Below are 23,214 nucleotides of genomic sequence, written 5' to 3'. Positions count from 1 at the left end.
TTGCTTCTCATGCATCTCAGAAGCCAAAGGAAATAAGAGTAGAGAAAATTCAAAAGGAAGAGCAGTCTCACATGAACTGCATTGTTATTTCTACAGAAGCAGAGAAAAACTAATGGTTCTGCTCAAAAAAGTGTAGAAATATACTTGGGAATTTCAAACATGTTGGCATGAAAGTGATGAGGCTAATTAGAGGGACAGCATGTCAGAGGATTTTTGGTAGGCATAGCTTAAGAAGTCTTTGGCTGTCAGTTTCGGTGTTTTCATTCTCAGTAAAACTCTTTATTTTGGAACCTTTTATGTCAATTAACTTCAAAACACATATAATAAAAGTATTAACTTACACATTTAGAAAATAAAGAACTAAGGTGCCCTATCAAGATTTTGCAGTAAATCTAGAGAGCGTGCTAGGAATGGAAGATGGGAGTCCTGACTTCTGCTCCCATTATATAATTATTTGGCTAGCTCTGTGTTTTTTACATTTATTATATTTTTTTTTTACAGTACCTTAATCCAAATACTACTAAAATAGAAACCTTGTGTTGCTTTTCTTGAGTATAATCCAAGAAACTGGTCTCAAAATAGGCAGTGCTGCTTTTAACGATTATTTTTTTTCTTGAGAAAAAGAGAGCCCTCACAAAAAAAAAGAAAACTCACAAAAGCTGCTCCCTACCTTCTCTTTACAGACAGGCAAGACTGAACAGTCACCTCACAGAGACAAAGGACTTCAGTGTTCATCAGGTAAAAAAGTGGGACACAGCAAAGTAAAAGCAAAATAATTCTGCGTTGCGTGGTGTGCGGCTACGGCTCAGCCTTAGCACCGATCCACCAGTGTCTTAGCACATCCACTCCCTCCCTTTGAATTGTGAAGCAAGATGTGTGAGCTTATTTCAGCTGGAAACACAGCGTGCAGTACAGCGTGCTTGCTTCAGTTTGTCAGAAAAGGCAAAAAGTCAGAGGAAACAACTAACTAATGCTCACATAGTGAGCCTGATAGCTGGTTTAGCGGGCCAGTCATTACCACCAGCATAAAGCAGGGATTTAGAGAAAAGCCTTGAACTCTAAAAACGTAGAATCTGCACTTCGTTACAGAGAAAGCAGAAACTCTAATTCTGAATATAGCAGCCAAAAATTTGGAACTGGGGGCCGTGCAGTCAGCGTAACTGAGTTTCCTCGGCTTTTCCAACCTACTTGCATCATTGGCATTCCAGCACCACCACACTCCACCTACTACTGCTTCCCTGACGTTGGCTACAGTTTTCAGAAGCTAAAATAATTCTAAACTTCCCTGTAGAATACACCTTTTTTTTTTTTTTTCCCATTAACTGGGAAAGATGGTAGTGTATAATGAAAAATGAAAGATGTTTCTTTAATTTCTAGGGAAAATACACTTGAAGAATACAGAGGAACACATCAAAACAGCCCAGTGGGACAGCTTTCTGAAGTTAAATCTGTTCCCACAGAAGAAACAGAGCTCTGGTAAACAACCTCAGCCTTATCGAGTTCTATTATTCCAGCACAATGGTAACTGCTATGTTTTCAGCTGTTTCCACTGAGTATAATAAGTTTTATACCAATTTACTGGGAGAACCCATCCCATGGATGGACAGCTATGGCTATGGAATGGTATTTCATGACAAGTCTACAGGACAGTATTTCATTCTTGTATTCCTTTTGCCCATATAGATTTTGATGCCCTTATTACAGCAAATGTTCAAAAGGGCTTTAATAAATTGTCAACAGATCAGAGACACTGGACAAGACTGGACAAGACAAAACAGAATTCAGTTGTACCGAGTGAGATTTATGTACAGGAAAATGTCTGAGAAGTAAAGATATTTACATAGTGGAATTTTCTGGAGATACTCTTTAATCATTAGATTAAAATCACTAGATGTTTTTTAGAAAAGATTAGATAAGCCTCAGACAGAAATCTTGTAGGTAATGAAGATCAATATGATGAGAGGAGAGGGGATAGAAATTAGATTAGTGTTGTGTTTTTTTTTGTCTTGCCCTATTTTTCTATGACACTCTGATTCTATACGATGTACAAGGGGTGTCATCTCATGGACAAAGTTAAAAGACAAAAGACAGAAGTAAACCCCGAGTTTCCATGGCAGAAAGGTTATCCCATATGGATTGCTTGAAGCTGAGTCATTCACAGCTCCTAAAAGAACTGGGAAAAGGAATGAGCGATGATGTGACAACATTTGAAGAACATATATAATACCTCAAATCGAAACCTGATCGAAAAGTGCTGCAAGAGAGACTCCCATGAGTAGTGGTAGCTGAAAAGCACTGTTCCAAAGTGCAGTGTAATGCACACGAGGGGGAAAAAAAACTTGCATACATGATGATGGGCGCTAGAATAGCTAGTATCAGTCAGGAAAAGTCTTGAAGTACAGAAGGGGTTATGGCTATGTGCTGGCCCTTTTCTTGTTCTCTTTCATTTTTTGCTAGATGGACCATTGCTGTGGACTACTACAGCTGTTCTTATCATCCAGTGAGGAGACACTAAATAAATTTGGACCAATTAGATGGGGAAATAAATGAATAGGGGGTGAAGAATGATCAAAAACTAAACTGATTTGAAAGAGGCTGGATAAACTTGGTTAATAGAGTGTCATTTGTGGCTATTATATACAGTGTTTCAGGGGAAACTACCAGCTCCAAACAACTCAGCTTCCTAGAAGCTGAGAAGATAAACTGGCAGAAGAAACCAGCAATGCAAGAGCTGATTCCATCCTTCCTGGGGATAATTTCAAGCTTTGTGAAACTATGGTGGAATTAGACTTAAGAAAACCAGGGAAGGACTCCTATGTTGAGAGCCTTGATATGTTACTGAAGTTCTGTTTTTCTTCTCTGATTTTATTATTACCTAATTCTGTCCATGTCCCAGTGGCAAAATCCTAAAGTATCTAGGTTCCAGAACTATATTTACAGCCAAATAGGAAATGACAGAATCGGCTGCTGGCTCATTATGCTGAAGAAATTGAGCAACTCTGAATTTTAGAAGAAAGCCAGATGGTCTAATGGGAGCAGGAGCCAGAAGTGCCATTGCCATGCATTCTTTGATTTCTTTTGGGTCCAGGCTTTCTGTCTGTAATACAAGGCAGCGTACATCCCCATCTTTAGGAAAACTTTTGGATTAAAGTTCTACCAAATCTGTCACTTAGCTTTACTAGCTATGTCCGTCCAGCAGTAAAGAATTTGCAGTAGGCCAAATGTTAATCAGCCTGAAAAAAAACAACAGACCAAGATCTTTTTACATTTCAGACTGTGATCTTGCCACTACAGCTCAGTAAAAAATGATTCTCCCGAGACAAATGCCTATTGCTAATGCCATGGAGAAAGAAGACTAAGCACCAACTATTGGAGCAAAACTACTTCTTACAGCCTTGCCACCAGACCCTCAACATTTTATTGTCAAACACCTGCAGTGCTTCTCACAGGGTGAGCTATCAAGGAGAAGGTGACTGGTGACTTTGGCCTGACAGAAGGTGCAGAAACAAGGGTTTATGCAAGAGAAGAGCGGGACTGATGCATCCAGACACAATAACTAGTGCAGAACATGAAGACTTTTACAGCAGAGTAAGACTTCTCACCTTATCACCAGTTTCTGTGTTGTTCTTACTCCATTGTACGCCTAGAGACTCAGCTAAATTAAAGAAACCAAAGGTATTAAGTTAACGCATCTAAACTGAAGCACCTTCAAATGCCACATTAATGCTTCTTCGATGTATAATATGCCTTTGGTTCTCCATTGCCTGTGAGAGCGTACTGCATCTGGCTGGGATGGAGTTAATTTTCTTCACAGCAGCCCGTACAGTGCTGTGCTTCAGATCTGTGACCAAAACACGTTGATAACAAACCCAAGTTTTGGCCACTGCTGAGCAGTGTTTGCCCAGCATCAAGGCTCTCTCTGTTTCTCACTCTGCCCCCGCAGCGAGTAGGCTGACCCAAAGTGTCCAAAGAGATATTCTGTGCTGTATAACGCTGTTCCCAGGAACAAAACTGGGGGTGGGGGGGTGGGGGGGGGTGGAGTTTTTGGAAAGTAGCCATTGCTCATCAGTCCTTGACTTCTTAAATATCTTTATCTCGACCCACAAGTTTTTCTCACTTTTGCCCTTTTAATTCTCTTCCTTCATCCCACTTGGAGCAGTGAGCAAGCAACTGGGTGTGGGTTGAGCTGCTGGCTGGGGTCAGCCCACCACAAACAGGCAAGGTCTGGGAAAGAACGAGGAGTGGGATGCATCCTACCTGGCTAATTGCCTTGCCTGGCATTTGTCTTCTGCAGTGTGTATGGAAACTACCAAATCCCTATTACTAGGACTGCGTGGAAGAAGTCACAGCTCCTTTTCTCCTTCCTATCTATCCTATCAGTGAGAAGACAGTATGGATCTCTAAAGGATTCACAAATTGGTGGTTGTGTGAAACAAGCAAACAAAACGGGCTCAGTACAGAAGTTCCTGCAAACTCTGTATGTCCAGCTGTTAGAAAATGCAAACTCTGGAGCTGCTGAATCTGGAATTACCCTGTTGCCTCGAACCTAGCTCTCCTCTGCACTGAAATGTCTGTAACAGACAAGTCTATAAAACCATTTTGCAGTTTGACCACTCCTTTGGCATTGACATGATGCCAAGTGAACTTAAGCTTTCATTTTTCGTATTCCTCATCTGAAACTTTGATACTGCACAACCACACGCTGACCCCATGACAGCCAAACTACAGTCTTCCTCTGATGGAAGTTTTCTTATCATTGGGTAACCTTGCTGCAGAATAGGCTCCTCCACCAACTCTGTGACTCCTGATGAACTGTAGGAATTTGGATTCTATGGGTGTGTGAGCTTTTCAGGACTGTCTGGAAGAAAAAAGAAAAAAAAAAAAAGTGGAAAGTTTGGGGATTTTTTGGTTTTTGTTTGATCATTTGTTTGCTTTTTTGCTTTTTTTTTTTTTGTTTGTTTGTTTGGTTGTTTGTATATTTTTCCTCAAAATGGAGAAACTTAAGTTTTAAACTTTTAAGTTTTAAAGAGTGAAAATCATACACTGAGCTTCGACAGTAACTTATTGGAACTGCATTTACCCCGGAGTCTATACAGAACCTCATTTTTACCATTGGAAAACTCCATTATTCATGTTTTGGCTCTCGTGTCTGTAAAGAGGAACAATAGACATCATTAACAGGACTGTGTAAATTTAATTGATAACCTTGGACAGAAAGCTCAAAGCTCAAAGTATTAACCATTATTTTATTGCCATTACTTAATTATGGCAAGGCGATAGTTGGGAGTGCAAACAGGACTTCCTTCATATAACCTGTAAGTCCACCACTTACAGTGGATTCTTTGGTCTAAGGACAAAGGAACTGAAACTTTATAGCTTATTAGAAATAAACTATTATTGTTATAGAAATAAACTACATTGTTATAGAAACAAGCATGGCTTGACATAGAAATTAGTGCGTTGTCAGTGGTAACAAACAGTAACAGTAGGCAAGTTTCGAGTTAGTGAATTGCTCATGAGAGGTCCCAAATATTGCTTGTATTGAGCTGGATGCTTATGGAAAAGAAGATAAAGTAATAGAAATAACACGTCTTTAAATGGTGACCATTGTGCTGGTTCTTTTTAGGTGTCAAGCCCCTTCAGTCTGTTTAATTTAATCGTGCTGCTTTTGACTCGGGTCATTCCCATTCAAGTTGTGCTGTTACAAAGAGGCAGAAACGAGACCTTGCCTTCTCTTCATGCTTTGTCCCTCCCCTGTGCCACAGCTCAGGCTCCTGGCCCATCATCCATCTTCCCTTCCCCCAGTGCCCACAGCTCCCAGCTGGTGACAACCACTGGGACGTGGCTGCTTTCTAGCCGGGCATGTGCTGGCTGGCAGAAAAATAAATACAGTAAGTTTTGAGCTAAGGCAGCAGCCTCTCCTTCACAGTAATAATTGGAAGGAAGTGATCTTTCTTTTATGATTCACAAACTTGAAGGAATTTTGGTTTCTGTTTCAAATGAAGTTTCCTGTTTCTGTATCAAATGTAACTGAAATAAGCTCGTGGGTTCAAAAGTTATTAGAAAGGGTTCGACAAGAGCAGTAGGCAAACGGCATTATCACCTCAACCCTATTTCCTAAGGCTTACAGTCACAGAGAAGTGCCCTCTGATACTAAAACAAATATAATAACGTTGAGGACAGGTCTGGGCAACAAGGAAATTATTGGTCTCTGGAGTTTCCAAACCATTTAGAATATTCAAGGGGGATCTCCAAAACCAGTTAGTGGCATCACAGCAAGAAAACTATTGTTGTTTTGATTTATCAGGATTAATACAGAATTTAGCAGAGACCAGGACGGCATTTCAGGAGCCAGAACTTGAGTCTTTGATATATGTCCTCGCATCAATTCCCAAACAATAAAATTGTAGTTTGTTGTCAAAACCTAGGGCTTTTTATTTGGGGAAAAATAATAATATTATTAATAATAATAATTTTAAAAATAAAAAAAAAAAGCATTCATAGGTGCTACTATTGGGAATGAAAAAATTCATTGGGAATGGAAGATTCCCAGTGCCTTTAGAACTTCCTGTGTACAAAAGATCTTCTGCTTGACCATCCATAGATGAGAATCATATGCCATGTACAGCCGTGTTTTCTGCCTTTATTAAGTGCATTCTTCTTTCATGTTGCCAACATCCTAGACAGTATCCGGCTTAAATTCAGATGCAAAAAGAGCCGGTTTTGGCACAGCGCAGGTAACAGATGGTACCTGTTCTATAGTATGATAAAATTGAATGCTTTCTTTTGTGTGTAATCTCTTTTCCTTGATATCACTTAAATATTGATACCACATGTCATTCTAACCCCTCCCAGAACACATTAAAAGTGGGGGGGGGGGGGGGAGGGGAAAGCCAAACATCAAATTCACCTTGATATGAATTTGATGGAAATAAGACAGAGAGATTAGATGAACTCAGTGGCTTTACAAATGACTTTATTTTTGTCTGCCAATAATTCAGTTTTAGTTGAAAGTCTGCCAGGTCACTGAAAAAGCCATCTAATGTCAAAAAGATGTGTAAGAAGAACTTAATGTGTGAAAGTAGTATCATGGTTATATGGATTATGGATGAACTGGAAGCAGAGAGGTAGATGTGATACACTCCTGATGAGCAAACAGCACGCAGTGACTATAGCTCGTATTGGTTGGGTGGTCGGGCTCATAATTCACTTTCACAGGGAAATGGGATAATAGAGAAGTTCTGAACATCTACATGACAAAGGCTGAAAATAAAGATAAAAGATGGAGGAAAGCCCCAGAACATGGGGAATTTAAGTTCCCAGTTCAGTCTGGTCATGCAAAAAAAAGCAGATCCAAGTGCTGTGATGTGAACATTGCAGAGCTTTAAGTGGGACAAATCCTGTAAAATCCCACCAGAAACCCTTTCCTACATCCATAAGCTATATGGAGTGAATTCAAGCGATGTTAACTAAAAACCTTCAGTTGTTGTGTGTGGTTTGTCTTCTGTTGCCTTAGAGCTGTTTGTACCTGTTTATTTTACAGTTATACCTCGAGGCCATAAGCACGAAGTTTGCAGACAGTTGTGCCCTTCAGAGATGCGACCACTCCCTAGCTCCTCCCCACCGACCTTTGCAAAACGCCACCCAGTCCTGCAGCTCTGCCAGCCTGCTCCAAAATGCACCAGCCTGCATCAGAGGAGAAGCTCCAGATGATGAAGTCCCCAAGGGGACAAGCCAAGGAGCACCAACACAAGCCCTGCCACCAGGAGATGTTGGGGGTGACAAGCCACAGGACGTGTTATTTCTTCAACTGTTCTATTTTTTTTTTTTTTTGGAAGGGAACAGCAGCCCGCTACCCTGCTGACAGCTAAACCAGTACAAACAGATCTAAACCATGCTAAAACCTTGTCTACACACAGCTCTGTGTACTGTTCTTGCCATATTGATCTGGGAAATCAATACAGCTGACCCTCTTCTTGCATAGAATACTATACATAAAACTTATTTACAGTATTCTGCAGTTATTTTTTTCCTGATGTGATATTCCTATAAATTTAGCTCTAGTACAATGTTATTTTACCATATTCTACAGCAGGAGGTTGTGCTGCATCCTAAGCCAGTGCAGAAACATCCTAAGCTAATGCAGTAGCACAAAAGAAGATGAGTATCTCATTTTTACTCCCATCTTTTATTTATCTATCATCTCAGAAGACATTTTAAAGTTAATCTCATGTTTAATTGCACTGTAACATAAAGGAGAACAACTTTAAGCAGTTCTAGGAGGTCCTTATTACCCTGCTGCACAAAAGGAACAGCAGGAAAGCTGCGGGGCAGGGCCAAAGGGGGCTGCAGCACAGCTGGCAGGGGCAGCGGGTCGCGGGGTCGCTCCCTGCTAGGTGGCACAGAGCGTGCCTGGGTCTCCTGAATGCCTGCTGGTGGCATTGGGGTGGGTACAGCTTGAAACCAAGTAAAACAGCAGAAAAAATAGCAAACTTCTCATCTTAAAATCCTTCAGCCCCAGCACCGTGTTTATTACACAACGTATTTCTAAATGATGCTCCATTTTTAAACAGGACCTCTTTCTTGAGAAACCTACCCAGAAGTCATGCTATATACAAATATATATTAAATACATAAATGCGTGACATAAAATTATTGCATTTCTCTAATTGTAAGGTTTCATTACCGAGGGTAAGATTAAAAAAGGCTCCTTACCTGCTCTGATCCTTCTACCTGTACGTTCACTTTGAGGGTGTACCCTATGGTTGTATTGCTTGTTATCAGCTTTACAGCTGTGGGATTATTGCCCAAATTGTAATCTCCAGGTGCAGTTTAGCACCATGCCACCCACGTATGTGCATAGTGTCATCAGGGGCTGCTCTTCCTTTTCAGTTTCTATGAGTCATGTACTCCTCAGGACTTATCTTCCTGCAGGAGGAAGTGAGCTGTAAAGCTACACACACAAACAGACCTGCAGAAACAATTCTTAAAGTCAAGTAAGGCCATACTCAACCCAAGTCCCTAACAGAGTACGAACTGTGTGACCGTCTTCCCAAGGGCAGCATCAGAGTCAGAGGCTTCAGAAACGGCTTAATACCTGGTAAAAGCTCCACCTAGGCACTCCACACATCTGAGGAATTCGAGCAATTTGCAGCGCTCTGTTCCTGGTAGGAGGTTCCTTCTTCTAATCTCACAACAAATCCAAATGCAACCATTTTATTCTGCGGAACAATTTCCACATGAAAATAGCAAACTGGGATATCTTTCTCAGTCAGAGGGTTTAGAGCTTAAGTCATTCTGAAAGCCCCACTCTAATTAAGAGAAAAAAGAAAGTGCCTGCTTGGCACCCAGCATATGCAAGCAAGAAGCTTTTTTTTCTTGATTTAAGTAATTTAGATAGAACAGCAATTTCATTTAGGTGAGATGTAAGAAAGATCGTACATGAAGACGGGAATCCATCTGCTATTTCTAGCCAAGGTTCGGTGTACCAGAATAAAAGCATTTTGACAGATAGGTACCAAAAATTGTGGCATGAGGTGGATACCCTGGTAGCGATGGTGTATATTGTATCAGGGTATCCCACAGGAGAGGCAGCTTCTGGAACTGCACACTAAGGGCCATAATAGTTATTTAATCCAGAATTACTCTGCCTGCCCTGGAGTTAATGGGATTGCCACTACCTTTTCCTGTTTTTTTCCTTTAGAATAACTTTGCATAAACAGAGAGTTTGATGGAGAGTGTACATAGCTTCCCAGCTCAGGAATCAGAAACGCATGAAAAGGACCCTGAAGATAAACTACCCTGCAGCAAAGATCCAGCGCTTCCTGTGAAAATCCAATGTACAAAGAAAGCTCGACATAAACCCTGTGTTGGAAAACGTTTGACAGATCTTGACTCCACGCTTCCCATCCTGCACCTGAAAACAACTGGAGCACTGAGTGCTCGGGGTGGGAGGACTGCAGGGGATGGCACTGCCTGCGCACTCTCCTGCGTAGCAGAGGGCACCCTGCACCACCCCATCTGTTGATAGAAAACAAGGGAGTGGTATATCCCTTCTTTTTTTTTCAAAACAGATGATCTCAGCTCCTGGCACAGGACATTTGATGTGCATTTGTCTGGGTTCAAGCAGATGAACGTGTGGTGTGGCCTGTGCCGTACCAGGGACTGCAGATCCCGAAACCTCCCTTTATCTCTGTGAGATGCTTATCTGCCACCGCTGCGACGTTTGTGCAGAAAATGCAGGAACTCTCAGCAGCTCATCCAAGGAGAGTCCCTGAAAGACATAAATACCTTGTAGTCACCTGCATGAAGCCTAATGCACTGCATTCAATCAGTACAGGCAGACTTGTGCCCCAGAAGAGCTTAACAAACCCAAACCTGAGCGAGCTGAATTTATACAACAGCTTTGCTGTTCCTCGAAAGGAGTCCTGCTGGAGATGGGGTTTGAGAGGCAGATAATCTGTTGTTTAACCGGCAGGCTTAAGGTGTGTGAGAGTCAGCAGTGACTTCCAGAAATTTAGCATGAAATCGATACTGGTGTATTCCATCCTATGCACTTGTGTCATTAAAAAAAAATATAAATCAATAGCTGCATTATCTTTAGATTGCCTCCTATATTGTGGCTCTGTGAGAAACCAGGGGTTGGAAATAAAACCTTAAGCCACCCAAAGCCACTGCAGTTAATCATATTTAACACCTGACTAAACTGGGCTCACCCAGAGCTTTTGGGAGGGTTGGGAATAAACAATCCTGCTCGAGTCGCTTTGTTGTGTTACCTGGGAGCCCATTAGTAGCTGCAGTTTCTGTTAGAGCTGTATGTAATTATAGAAGCCATGGGTCCTGAGCAAGTTTAGGATGATTTTGTACTTCTCGTTCCTCTGTTCAAGCACACAAATGATGCAGCAAATCTTGGAAGGGCCTCCCATTAATTTTTCTATGACCTACAGACCGACTGGCTATTGATCATAAATCTATTTCCTTTTAATTAATATATTTTAATTAATATATCATTATGAGAAGCACATGAGAGGAAATTGCAGAGAGTCCTCTCTGCTGGTCAATCTCCATAGCGATGCCATAGCACTGAGCTGCAAAGGCTCGGTGCTTTGAGATTTGCTTGGTTGCAAAAGAGTTGTTTACTCTCCTTAATCTATAGTGCAAATGCACGTACTCTACAACAATTTCCTCCAAACTGATATAAAAGCTCAGCTTTTTTCTTGCCTGAATACCATAACTTCCACAAACAGCTCACACATGAAGAGGAACAACCAAAACCCTCTGAAGAGCTCAGGGGAGAACAAAGTGCCCAGGTAGGGCAGGCACCAGTTCTTTGAAACAGCCTGGGACCAGAGACACTTTCCTGGAAGAGCCAAGATGGGTACAGCGAGGAAAGGGGACAGGAGCTCAAGGATTTCCTGCATTTTAATTTGAAATGTGTGATATTTCATTTGTGGTAATGCTTGAACCTGACTTCTTCCTCTCAAAAGGGCTGCCTTTTCTTTTTTCCATGGCTTAGCATAACAAAGGGGCAGGCTTTTAATGGCAGCTGGCTTTTCTTTGGCTTTCAGACAAGGGAAAAAAAACTGATTACCTCGGAATATGTATTTTAACTGCAGAAAAATGTCCTTTCTATCCTCCTGGATCCTTCCTGATCCCTTCCCATACTTGAGTTCCCAAGCTGTTTCATCTTTACTCAGTGAAGTGGGCCCTTGTCACTGCTGAGGACATTATGGTGGCCAGAAGCACTGCTTCCACATTAACAATGCCTCCACTGCCCCAGTGTTCATATTTCAAGGTCCCCTATATCCGTTCTTTGGGCTCACAGGCAGTCCCTGGCAATTTAGCATCCCTGTAGCAAGGCTGATACCCAAAGCAAGCTGTCTGGAAGGAAACAGCCCCTCTGTCTTGTATCTGGAAGACTTTCACACAGGGAAAGTTATCTAAAGAAGTTTCCAAGTTTCTTCTCCTTCCTGTTAACGAGCAAATCTTAATGATCTCTCATTTGACAGACGGTCCTAGAAAACCACGGCTGCAGTAACTGCTGAAAGACTGACATAGATTAAAGGGAAAAAGGGGTTAAACAAGGGGTACCGTGCTTCCAGAGCCTCTTTATTCCACGGAGAACGATGATACAGACGAGCATACACAGCAGAGGGACAACATCCTGGGGAGATGACAGAAAAAACGTCACGTTGCTGAAAAACAACATCCCCCAAGAAAAGCAGAGAGGCAGATAGGTGCATCTGTTAGCAATCAGCGCTTCAGACAACAGGTTTAGGAGTCACGGAGCAAAAGAAACAAGCCTTCCCCCCAGGCTCAAATTCCTCCTTGGAATTTCTTAAATTTTCCTGTCTGCAGAGCCGTATTTCCTCATCCACAGCAGCTCTTGCCAGCCTCTTTCCCAGCTTGACTGCCCAGCCAGGGAAACCAGCAGCATCTCGACAACAAAACGCACCGGCTGGCTATGAAAAGCCACAATTGCCTTCACAGTACATTAATGGCTTTAGCACATTAATCTGACGATCCCAGAAAGTGTTGATCTATTCCCGATCACATACGGGTTCAATCATTGATTTTTTTTTTTTTTTTTGTCTGTTTTGGAAACTTTTTGGAAAGGAAACCTTTGGAAGGCAACTTTTGCTTGTCCCCATTCTTTGTACCGTGCTTTGATACATGCTGTAGAGTGGTCCTACAATACACAAACTAGATTTCTATAGGCTAAAACTGTATGTGAAAGTGCTCTGCAGGAGCACACATTGGGTTTTTTAGTGGATATTCAGTTTTGGGATCAGACTAGAACCAATCCAAAAGTAAAGACCCCTGAGATTCACATAATCTGGATACGGAGCTGTCAGAACCAGTTCTTATTTTCTGCATATCCATTCCCAGAGACATGCCTTATGGTCATGTGTTCTTTTGCTCCTTGATATTTCCAAACCTTCCTCCAACCCGCAGACTCCAACCTCAAACTGAGGAGAAGTCAGTAATGAATGTAGTTAATTTGAAACTGATTATTTTTTCTAAGGACAACAATGGGAAAACCGACTATCCAGAAAGAGCCCTCCTGAGAACACAATACTACAGGGATCCAATGTTTCCCCTAACGAAGCAATGCCATAACAACTAGCCTGAGGTGTGCCTGCTCAACCTGACAACCCACTGCCAAGCTTTCCCTGTTGCTTACAGCAGGCTTCACAAAAACAGAACTAGAAGTACCCAGTGGTTACAACAGCATGCTCTCTTCACTGCAACTGGCCTGAATAGGATGTGTTGCTTGTCAGTTTGAAGTCATCCAAAGTCACCTCGCATTTGCTGAAATGAGTGTTGAATCTCTTGAATCTCTCCTTTTTGCTTTCTGCATTTGAGAAGGAAAGGCTAAGTTTCACTGTCCATGCTTCAATTAAAAAAACAAAACAAAACAGTCAAAGAAAAATGTTTCCTGTAAGTATTGCACCTCTTCCTTGATCAGCCAGGGTTTGCATCATGGAAAATATTCCTATTTGTACTTAGAGGTGCAGACTCAGGATGCGTCCCGTCTATTTCCCGACCACAATCTCACCATCCCCTCCTTCAGACGGCTCTGCTCCCCAGGCACCACCCTGAGTCCTAATCTTAGGAAAGCAGGAGACACTTAATGGTCTTGCAGACCTGCATGACAACTGTCTTCACTGTGGATTTTCCAGCCCAATTGATCGCCCACTGTCTGGTAAGCATGCTAGCACTGCAGACTTCTAGAGCGTGATTGGTATTTGCTTATCTGTCGTCAGAGTGGCTCTCGCTCTGGTGTCTCTTTGATGAAGGGCCAGAGCCACTACCTCTTCGGCATGCAATTTCATTTTTGTGGCTTTCTTCATACTGAATTTCTTCATCCGCCACTCGTCATCCAAAATCTGCAACATGCGCTTTCCCCCTCTGGTATGTTTTTCAGACCCGAAAACATTATTCCGTGGTCTGAACTTATTTTTTTTTCTCCTCCCCAAAATTTCACCATTCTTCTCCCTTCACTCATCTCATCACCACTTTAGAAGGGGTTGCTGAAGTCCCACGTATATCAGAGATATGCAAACCAGAAATGTAAGGTACAGAAATGTAAGGTGCCTTTACAGATCTCATGCTGGTGTCAGAGAGACAAAATAGCAAAACAAGAATTTTTTAAAAACTTTTCTAAAAAAGTTTTGTATCAGAAAACTCCGTAGAACAGAGAACCGCGGGAGACTGATCCTAATATCGTGACACTGGAAGAATTCTGCAGAGAGAAGTGCAGTACAAGTTGGTACAAGGATGCCTCCTGACATTTTGCTGGGGCTCCACCCAACACAACCACACAGAGTGAGGCTGGGCTGTGTCAGGCAAAGCGGCTCCGGGTAAATGTACTCTGCTGATGCAGCGTCAGCTGTTGTAGGCTGACAGCATACTTGCTCGTGTAGTCATATCTTTAAACCTTGGGGTTGTCAGTTACAGGCTCGAGGTCTGGAGAAGTAGCAGAGATGCAGACAGCAGTAACGCAGACATCTCAAGGCAGATAAGACAAATTCCAGTGCTGATGCTGTAAAGGCAGAAGACAAAAGCTCTCAGATCAATGTAGGGGTGTACACCTGAGCAGGGGTATTTGTAGCCATTCTTCATAAGTTTTCCAAAAAAAAAACTTAATATGATTTTCTCTCCCGCAAAAATGCTCAGTCTTTCCATCCCCGAAACAGAACACATGCTTTGATGCAGCTATTTCATGCAGCATTCATGCAAAATCTTTGCAATTTAAATAGATTATAAATATATAGATAGATTATAAATAGAATTTAAATATAAATAGGTTAAAATAAATTATCCCATATTTGTTATTTATTATAACATAGCTTGTAGGGCTCTAGAAAATGTGTGAAAAGATCGTTGCTGTTTCTGCATAGGAAGTTAAGTTCTCTGCTCACTCTTCCCAGATTGGCCACAGAGTTTCACCACCTCCCTGATGCCTGCTCCTCCATTTTTTTAATCCTTTTGTGAGCCCTTCACAAGAAGCTACTATGGTCACAAGAAACTGTGGGACTATGCCTCGTTTTTGAACATCAGCAAACACCACTCTATTGAAAGAGATTTGAATCAACTGTGACACTTTTCCCTGTTTTGGAAAACAGCATGGTTTCAAATTAAACTGAAAATAAATGCCTCAAAAACTAAGTGATTGTATCCTGAAAGAAATGAGAGAAAGTTTATACGCTGTACAGATGGACCTGTAGAACAAGTAGCCCCTTTGGTGTACCTAGAAAATGTAATGAAACCTTGTCTAAAATAGATTGGGTGATTCATGCCCTAGCCATACCTGTTCTTCTGCGCTGACCACCAAGTGAAGCCCTGGTTGACAGGCTAAGTTATCAACATCTACATTGCATATGTAAAGTTAAATGTTGTGAATTTCTCTGGTTGCATCTGTAATCACTTCAGACATCTCCTAGCAAAAAAAAAGAAACATATGGTGCCTTCCAAAGAGCTCAAATGCACAGCTTTTCTAAGACAAGAAAGGACTTGGAAGTTCTTTGACCAAAGGGAAATGCTGATCAGCTTTTTCATGAGTTTTGCCACAGAGCAACTGAACACCTTGTAAGTGTCCGCAAAGTAAACAGACATGGACATTGTTGAGAAGAATACGTCAACAGGGAAAGGTGCAAAAATATGGAGCCAATAATCAGAGGCAGAGGAAATACGCAGAACCTGGACAGAACTTATTGAGGGTCTGTATAAAGAATATTTCCTATTTTTTGTGTAAAATTCAGTATGTGAAGTTTCTCAAACTGTGTTCTGTTCTAGGCTAGAAAATTAAACTGAGCAACCAGTAAAACTTTACCACTCTAGTAATCATAGGAAATGGCACAGTGATAGCATCCTGAATTACATTATTCTTCTGACAAAAACAGATCTGATATGGATGTAGAGGAAGGTAAATAAATTCTTAATTACCTGTCTATATCTTGCCTTTCTACTCACAAAATTAGAGATTGAAGAGAATGGCTAAATTAACACCTTTAAATCACAGAAAAATCAAAAGAAACATTTTTACATGATGCTTTACAATTTGAAGAAATAATCTTTAATTATTGACTTCTTGTACTCTCAAGTACATCAGGTGATTGTGAGTCAAGAAAATGTCTCCTACCATTGTCTATGTATGTCACTTGCTACAAGGACCAAACTACCTTTTCTTGGGCAAGTTTGGGTATAGAGTATCCAGATCAGAGAAGTTCTTCAGACGAAAAGTCCTGAATACCTTGTTGAAATATGAACTAAAGAAAACATAGAGAAAATAGGAAGGAGATGAAAACAGAATTTTTGTGTTTTTTTTTTTTTTTTTTTTTTTTTTTTTTTATAGCATGCTAAGTTATATGTTGTGCACGAGTTCAAATCTGCAGCCAAAGAAAGTTGTGTGTTACAGACCTTAGCTAGTATTTTGAAAACATAGAGGGAAGGGCAATATTAAACTACTAAAGAAACATTCATGAACGGTAAGGGCCCAAAGTACACCACAGTTTAATTGAGGACTACTGATCCATGGCAAAAAGGGCAAAAAGGAGACATGAAAAACTAATATTTTTTTGCCAGAACCTTGTTGGATGTTATCAGCAGCAGCTCCACTTATGTACAAGCTTTGCCTTACAGCCTTCAAAAGGGATAGATTGCTTCTTTCTGTCATACAAAAGTATGTGCTCTGTCACGATTTATCCTCAACCAACTTTCAGAAATGAGTCACAACCTTTGTTTAAAGGGTGTTGGGGTTTTGTTGTTTGTTTTTTTGAACTGCTGACACAAGCTCAGCTACTGCATTGTCAACAGGGAACACTGCTGCAGAGAGACGTAAATGACAGTAGCATAGAGTAGAATAAATTAATTCAATTGTAAAACAGCCAATTATACATTTAGTCTGGTATCTACTCTTCTTTGTTATAAGAAAGCTTTTTTTTTTTTTTCTTTTTTTTTTTTTTGTGCTATGGGTGAAATATAGCAGCCTGCATAAAGCAGTGGTAGAGCCATTTTGCTTTTATCATATCAATATTGTTCAGTGTCTTATTTTAAGGTTTGTATTTCTATTCATCTGACAGACTCATGTTTTCTTCTTGGCTTCAGTTTCAGAGTTTTAAAATTTTGCATGTACACCCTGAGAAATACCCCAGAGGTCAAATCCCAATTTATTGATGTCTGAAATCTCATTATTTTTGAACAAATCTCATTAGTTCAAGACCTAACTGGTGATTTGTTATTCTTAGGCTTATTAACATTGATAATAATATAACTAATATATATTTCTTCTTTATATAAATGAACAATTAGAAACAATACAAGCAATTGCAAGCAATATAAATATTTTTTTTCATTGCTTTTGTGACAAACGTGATGAAATTTTCCCTGCAGAGGGTTGATTATAAATCAATCACAATCGGATGTCTCTGCAGAAACGAGCAGTACGAAGAGCAGGCAGCCTGGTTTTCTTCAATCAATTCAATAAAGAATGAACATGCTTCACCGCCAGCTCAGACTACATGAAAACAAAAGGAACATTGTCTTAAACTGAACTTTGGGCTTACCTGTGCACTCTTTAGGAGGAACATATCTTTCGCTGTTTCAGCGTTGTCTTCCTGAGAATCCTTTTAACTTCAACTACAGGCCCTGCATGTGGGGTCATAAAAAAAAAAGGGGGGGGGGGGAGGGGAGGGAGAGAGAAGGCAGGTTGCATCTTTGTTAACTCTGTGTAAATAAAATTCCTCCATGTGGTTGAAATTCCGCCCTTTCCAGGCTGGTTCCTTCAGGTAAAGCTCTTATAAAGTCCAGACTGGGTATTTGAAAAGTTGGAGTTGTGACTTTTCCTTGGAGTACAAATAATTCCGGCACTTTTTGCTGAACCAAATCGTCTGTTTTCTCTTTTGACTGCTACAGCTTTCTTGGTTTAGCTGCTATCAGAACATGATGGAGAGAGGTCTCAGGTACAAACTGAGACCTAAATGATCTAAATGAAGGAAATGAGATGAACTAATGAAAATCTCTTGTGTTTTCATTTAGCATTTAACTACAGCACGTGTCAATGCAAATGTTAGAATCTATTTAACTAAAACATCTAATTTTGGGGTGATGTTTCTCTTGTCCTCTGGGTATGGGTGGGTAGAGTAGTGGGTGGGTGAAAAAGTAGATGCAACCTGAATTCCTATTGTAATACAATTCCATTCTACTTGTTATTTGACCAAAAACAAAGAAAAAAAGAAAAAGGACAGCATCCCTATTCCTCTGTGGAATCCCTCTTTGAAGGTCACATCTGATTATCTTGTCTCCTGGTGACAGAATATTATAATACCAAAAAATTACCCTTTTTTCCTCTTAAGAACCTAAGAGGAATCTGCTTTTCTCATTGTTGCCCACACTAATACTTCAGTACATGAATAGCATCATAGATTTGTGTACCTCAATTGATTTCAAATTAGTTTAAATGTTAAACATATAAGTGTTTGCGGGAGCAAGGCCTTTGTTTGTGTATTGACCTCCTTTAGACTGGAATCTCATGACCGATATGATCGGGACATCTGGAGGTTGCATTTGGTCTTTAAGTATGTAAGATTTCCATTGACTGAAAGCTTTGTTTCCAAGTGCTATAGGAAGACTAGAGTCATAAGAAAAGCTCACTTAGAAAGGTAATCTTGGATATTTTTAGGATCTCAGATGGTAATTTTCTTGCTTTGTAGCACTGACTGAAAATCAACATTGCTTCAAAGTTACTACCGATGCCATACCTCCGAGTGAGGGAGGTTTAAGAGAGTCAATTTATTTTCAGGAACACAACTGCAAAACATCTCAAGCAGCAGTTTCTCTGTGGTTTTCAATTATCCCAAGGCAGGGATTGATACACAAGTTTTCGGAACACTGAAAAAAATAATATCACTAAGGAAAAAAATGATGATTACCTGAATCTCTTTTTTCAGACCCTCCCCAAAGAACACCTATAAATGCAAGGTTAGAATATAGTTAAATTAAGACCATATATTTAAAAGATTAAGTATAAATTAAAAAGTGAAGTAGAATATAACTACAATTCAGGTAAAAGCACTTATGAGCAATCTTCATAAAGACAAAACATTTACCTTGTAATCCTTACATTGTGAATTACATTCATCATTGCATTCAGTGCATTACATTAATTAATCAAACGTGGATAGGCATGATAGTCACTGCCTAAAAAATAGGAGTTCAGATTAATGACAGAAGAGGGCTACAATAGATAAAACAATTTGCTTAGGTCAAAACTGATTTGGGGAAAGATGGTAAAAGCTCCTACTCCAATAGGAAACAAAATTCTTAATTTCAAAAAGACAAGCTTTGATAAATCAAGGGAATTTACATGTGAAGTCAGGGACTGATGGATCCAAATGCTGAGGATAATGTAATTATTTTCAATGAAAAGGATCGTGGTATGTAGACTTTTTGTCTTAAGAAAGCAGGGAAAGTTCTACAGAAGGGCTTCGGAGCTAGTTCAATAAATAACCATAAGCAAAAACTGAAACACTTAGAAAATGGCAAAGAGGACCAAACACAAAGGAAAAGTTATCTGAGGGATCAAGAAAAGGAAGGACAAAATGAGAATTGCCAAAAGTCAAGCTGAGTTAGGCTTCAAAAAAGATATGAAAAGCAAACAACAACAAAGATTCTTCATCCCCATAAACAAAAGACACTAAAAGACTGTAGCTGCAGTGCAGTACAAACTGGAGAGAGATGGAAGATAACCTTGGCAAAAGATAAATTGTGCTTCATTATTGATCTGAAAAAAAAAATATTGTTCCTCACTTTTTAATGAGGACAATGACCAATCGTTGGAGCAAAGATGGTTTAGATAATAGCAAGAGTATGGAAAAGCATAGCTCAGAACAAAGCAAAATTCAGGGAAATTAATGCAGTCTGTTCAAGAGACTGCATCTTGAGAGAAACTTCTCCATCTCCACTCCTTTTCTGAAAGGAATTAGCACGCAAACTCAGGGGTCTAATACCCAATGAATGAGAGAAACGAATTCCACACCTATCACCAACAAGGTGGCTAACACCTGTAGTGCTGATTTTGGAGCCCATGACCATGACGTGTGTGCCTCTAGAACACAAATGAACAAATATCAACTACACTTCAGGTCAAAATTTAAATATTTAGCATGTTTATTTCATTCACATTTTCAAAGTGGACTCAAGCAGTTATTCTATTGGCCAAATATTTGCTCCTAGATGTTAAAGCTAAACTTCGAGAGTCTTCAGTAAATTATTATGAAAACATAACATTCAGTGTCCACATTTTAAGTGAATGTTACCTCTACTGTTGTTATTCAATGTATCCAGAATTTTACAGGAATTAATTAATTGTCAAAGTTTCCCGGTTTTGATCAGCAATCGCCATTAGTCGTCAGACAAAGTGAGTATCAGCTCTACATTTACAAGTTCTGTCAGTCAAATCTGAGCTAACTGCAGGGGAAACCATAATGGCATCCTGAGAAGGCTTTCACAGCAGGACAATTCTTTGTATTTACTTTTCTCATTTAATTTACAAGGATATTTGCTGGTTGTAGACAAGAAGTAGGAAATAACCATAGGAGATGCTTGCAATCCCGATTTTGTGCTAAAAATTGCTTGAGTTACTGAAGGGTTGCTGTTGCTTGTTCCTATAGTAAAACAACTCTGAACTTCCATAATGTAAATGAACAGCCCAGATTTGCTAGAAAACTGTTCCTAACTTTTGACTCACTGAAATGTGAAGTTGGCTGTTGTTGCCATCCTCCCTGCAAGCAGAAATCTGAGAAGCGGGGCAAGTAAATTGAAACAGGAATGGAGGAGCAGGGCCAAGTTGGCCATGTTAGAGATGAATGCTTTTGGTTTTTTAAAAAAAAAAACAGGGGGGAAATGTCGTGAAAGTCATGCATTCTCTGGGCATGCCCTGGCTTTCTAGCAACTTGCTTTTTTGTTCCGTTTGTAGCGACCATCAAAATGATTGAGGAAGGCAGCAAAGGTGCTCCTCCTCCTCACAGCACACTAGTTTTTGCTTCTCGTGGTCACATACCAGGGTTGCAGAGAACTAGCATAACATTAACCTTTGCATAAATATTACAATGAATGTTCTCCTTCACAAAGAGCGAGCATGAGCCTTTGCTGCCCGTTGGGTGGAGGGCTGGTAAATGAGGCTTTATTCCATATTTGAATTTTCATTATTCTTGGCAATGCCTCTCATCTAAGTTGGCAGCTCAGAATTACTTTGCTGCCACAGCCCCCTATGGATCGTTGCAGCAGCTCAAAATAGCTGTTGAAAAGTGAGGAAACCTCTGCACAAGGAGTAGCCTCGAGGGAGAAATTTCAAGAACTCTACAGCCCCTTTGTGCTACTGGAAAAGTGTAAAGAGGCTGGGTAAGGATACGCAATTCATCGTTGTCCTTTCCTCACAATAAAACATTCATACTTCCTCATCTTTCTTTCTGGACTTGGTTATTTGTTGACACTAAGCTTGCCAGATTCGAGAATACGGCTAAGAGCAAAGGCTGCTTCTTGCTGGCTCCGGGAGCTCTGTGTCTGGCAGCTGGTTTGGTAAGGAAAACGGGGAGCAGCTTCAGCGCCACACAAGTCTGCATCCTGTTTTGGACTGTCCCGAAGCTCTGTGTTGGCAAGCAGGAACTCTGAATCATGCTGACTGCTGGGCTCGGTTACTCACCTAACAAAAAACACCGTAAAACCAAGCTGATACAATGACATCAGTTTTGTACTACACACAAATTCCTCCTGTTGACGGGGTAACGCACCTGGCCAGTTGCAGCCTGCTGCACCAGCAGATCACTACAAAGGAGCCAGATGATAAATAATTTTTGGCCCTATGTCTCACGATCATATGACGATGCCTAAGCCTTCCTGACTTCCAGAGCCTCCTTCCTCCAGATTCAGATGTTTGGCTAAGGCTATTAAATCAATTTTAAAATGGCTGTGGTTAAATTAGCACAACCCCTTTGAACAGATATTTTGAAACCTGCAAGTCCTTCAGTTCCATTGCCATCCCTTATCTGTGGGTAATCTCACTTGTAAACATGAATTCAGCTACCATCTTTCCAACGATGACTCACAGAACATCTCTCTAATCCACAACAATCTCCTTCTGTCCTTCCTGAAACCTCAGCCTGTCCCTCAGACAATACTTTGTTCATGCCTACTTGTCAGTCAGGCTGAAAAAAGGGCTTTCACTGCTCTTTTCTCTCCTCCACCTGCTCTCTCTCTCTGTGTTTTTCAGCAGGCAAGCCTCTCATGAAGGAAGGCCTGCGGCCTTCAGCAGTAATATAAATCACTCTTTAGGTGTTCGTGCCCACACTCTGGCTTCAGATATTCCACATCGCCCTGCTGCTTTTCCATTACATCAAACAAAGTACTTGTCTTTGTTTCCAAATTCTTTCACGGCTTCGTCTTGCTCGGTGTTGAGCTCATTTCCCTCCTCGCATCAGTTGGTGATACTGGGACGCATTGTCACTTGTTAAACTTCCAAACCAGCGCTTCCCACCGCTTCTTGGGTTATTCCCTCACATTGAGAAGCTTCCTAGAAGTAAGAAAGTGTGTCTTTTTTCTTGTTGTTTAATATTGTCCTTTTCGGCAGTGTCTTAAAGGTAGTCCTATGGATGATCGGTGTGCCTTGAAACCAGGAGACCACTGCCACAGCCAGTGGGCTAGGCCCACTCAGACTAGCGTTTGGTGGCAGGGGGGGAAGAAATTGAAGCCCAAATTGGAAAAGTAAGGGAAAGTGGTAGCTGAATGGGGCACAGCGAGCCTTGGGGAAGTGCTGGAGATGGCACATCCATGGGTGGGCCAAGTCATGGGGTCAAACTATATGGTAATTGGGGGTCAGCAAGGCGGGGGCTCCAGCCAAGGCAAGACGATGGCAATGCCACAGGGACCCCTCACAGCCATAAAGCGGGATCAGCCAGGTGACTGGAAACTAGCCCTAAACTGACAGAGGATGGGATTTGGGATTAGCGTGATGGATGCAGAAACACGTGTAGGGGGGCGAGCATTAAAAATACACGGGGGCTGGGGCCGGGCAGCGTTCACAGCCTCTGGGCTCTGGTTTCGTAAGCACTTTGAGGCGACACAGCCCTCGTCACTCCTGGAACAAGCGGTCCCCACGCGAAATTCCCCGCGGGTGCCCGAGCACAGCCTCCTCCTGTCAGCACCAGGAGCGCGGCT

At 41.0% G+C, this 23,214-nt stretch overlaps 1 long non-coding RNA gene across 2 annotated transcripts; it reads left to right on the top strand.

Annotated features, from left to right (window-relative positions):
- The first annotated feature begins 8,884 nt into the window (after positions 1 to 8,884).
- Positions 8,885 to 17,648, top strand: LOC140002214 (uncharacterized). 2 transcript variants are annotated; one of them, XR_011808420.1, is made up of 3 exons: positions 8,885 to 15,722; positions 15,799 to 15,928; positions 17,436 to 17,648. It is a non-coding gene; the product is annotated as an uncharacterized lncRNA (long non-coding RNA). The 2 variants fall into 2 exon arrangements; XR_011808419.1 differs by having other exon boundaries at positions 17,395 to 17,648.
- The last annotated feature ends 5,566 nt before the right edge of the window (positions 17,649 to 23,214 follow it).

The sequence above is a fragment of the Anas platyrhynchos genome, chromosome 3, assembly GCF_047663525.1.
Source record: "Anas platyrhynchos isolate ZD024472 breed Pekin duck chromosome 3, IASCAAS_PekinDuck_T2T, whole genome shotgun sequence".
Lineage (NCBI taxonomy): Eukaryota > Metazoa > Chordata > Aves > Anseriformes > Anatidae > Anas > Anas platyrhynchos.
The sequence above is the reverse complement of the archived record's forward strand: the minus strand, read 5'-3'. Positions and strand labels throughout refer to the sequence as shown.